Here is a 2,636-nt window from a genome sequence, read left to right on the forward strand (position 1 = left end):
AGAGAAATGTTACCGCATCTGAGCCAGCCTGGTCTGAAAGCCTCAGAACAACTTCGAGCCATCGAGCCTTGCAGTCGTGGAAGGCGTAGTGGTGTATGGGTGTGAAGTATGTCATTTCTTCAGTTCCTATATTATGTGTCTTCAGTTTTACCTATTATGTTGCTTATATTCTATGTACTCAGTTGCAAGTGTTACGCCCCAACAGCTGTGTAGTGACGGCGGGATGGATATGCCTGCTGTTTATACATAAGCTAGAACAGTTTTACAGGGTTGATGGCATTGCACTTTTTATTTTAATTCAATTTAATTATTCTAGATGTTGTCAGGTTGCCTGCAGAAAGTATTGATGTAAGTGTTCTCTGTTTGAGTACTGCTTTCAGTTTCGGTATTGCTGTCTGCGTTGTTGTACGAATTGTAACTGCCGTCTTACATGCTTTGTGTGAGAAGCAGTGTTCTGTTATACGACCGTGCCTCTCCATATTCGTCATGTAATGTCCTTCAGACATCATCAGCGATTTTACTTACTATTTCCCATTTTTCTTCGTCTCTTATTGCCCGTATCGTGTCATTGCCGTACTGCGTTGGTGTCCGGTATGCTGCTTTGTATCGGTGACACTGAAAAACTACAGGGTGTCGATTAGTGAATTATATGAAATAAAATCGTCATAACTTCTGAACGGTTTGCGTTAGGACTTTCAAACTGCACTGTTGGCCCAGGGGCATGATGGGAATTAGTATGCACGTTATGATTTGATTTAGCGAAGAAGCCCACTTTCATCTGGATGAGTTCGCCAATAAGCAACACTGGCACATTTAGGGGATTGGTATTAGCATTTCGAAATCGAGAAGTCTCTTCAACCTCAGTGGGTGACTGTGTGGTGTACAGTGTCCAGTCACGGATATTCCTTGATGGAATGGGGGCTACCGAACGGTGCGTTAAGGTTTTGGAAGATGGTTTCATCCCCATTATTCAAAGTGACCCCGATCTGGGCAACATGTTGTTCATGCAAGACGGAGCTCGACCGCATCGAGGCACAAGAGTGTTTGACGTTCTGGAGGAGCAATTTGGGGACCGTATTCTGGCTCTGAGGTACCCAAAGGCCAGTGGCATGGGCCTCGAATGGCTGCCATATTCTCCGGATCTGAAGACATGCGACTCCTTTTTGTGAGGCTATATTAAAGACCAGCTGTACAGCAATAACCCAAAAACCATTGCTGAGCTGAAAACAGCCATTCAGGAGATCATCGACAATACCAATGTTCCGACACTTCAGCGGGTCATGTAGAATTTCGCTATCTGTCTTCGCACATCATCGCCAATGATGGCAGACACATCGAACATGTCATAACCTAGATCCGAATATCTGTAGTGACGTTTACATGTTGAATAAAGTGAGTGCACACCGTAGTTCGTAACTAATTTATGTTTTTTTCATATATTTCAATACTTGTCACCCTGCCTGTGTTCTGGGGATCCATGCATATACAGGCAGAACTCTGGCGGCGGTCTACGCGGTATTAGTGCGGAGTTTAAGGGCCGTGACCTGTCAGAAAGTGAACCACACCCTGACTGGGATTGGTATGGCTCAGTCTCCGGGAGGAAATGATATACCCTACGGTGCTTATCCCTTACCTCACATTCCGCTTGCCAGTATCCACCCGCCATCTAAAGAGTTGTCTCTTCCCGGTGATGTCCTGACCGGTGATCTTGATTACCTTATTCTGCCTCCCCCTCCGTAGCCAGTACGTTGTAGCCCGAAACGGAATGGTTCTGTCGATTGTGAAAGTTCCAAGCACCACGCAGAGTGATTCCACTGACGTAGTACGTAAAAATCCTGACTGCCTTACCACGGCAATTTTCCGCCCTCGACGCACGATGTTCCTATTCGTCACCACATGTACACAGTGGGCCCCTGACTGGCTGAAAAACAGATCACAGACTTAAAGATCGTACAGTGGAAAGTTCTCAATGTGTGTAGTGGTGCCTTGAAGTGTGATGTATTGATTCCGGCCAACTTGTACACGATCTTGGTAGCCCTGTTAGTCGTTGTTCTAATGGTCGAGTTGCACACCAAGATACCGAGTTTTCCGTTGTCTGCTTAGGGTAATGTCGTGTGGTTTTATGGTTGGATTACTTTGTAGTGTTCCTTTGAGTCGGATGTAAACTGTTTCGTGTCGAGCCATCTGAAGTGTATTGTGTTTGCACCACTGGTCGATGCTTGTGATCAGCTGTGCTCGCCAGTGTTCGAGTTGCTCTCTTGCTTCCCCGGAGACCACCCCCAGGAGGTCATCTGCGAACGCCATCGCCCCGTTCGCACCGTTATGGCCATCCAGTTGACATAGGCGGACATCAAACGCGATATCCCGAAAGACGGGGCCACAGATTGGTCCTTGTGGGCATCCTTTGGTGATTCTTTTAATCACTTTCTTACTTCCCGCGCGCATTTCAACCACTCTGTTTCCACAATAGTCCAAGAGGCTAACGATGAGGGCCTTAAGTACCTGTAGCACTGCGGGCCACCAGGGAAATGCGCCCGCAATGCCTGTGAGAGTAGCAATCACGTACTTGGTTCAAATGGCTGTGAGCACTATGGGACTCAACTGCTGAGGTCATTAGTCCCCTAGAACTTAGAATC

This window comes from Schistocerca americana, chromosome 2, assembly GCF_021461395.2.
Source record: "Schistocerca americana isolate TAMUIC-IGC-003095 chromosome 2, iqSchAmer2.1, whole genome shotgun sequence".
NCBI lineage: Eukaryota > Metazoa > Arthropoda > Insecta > Orthoptera > Acrididae > Schistocerca > Schistocerca americana.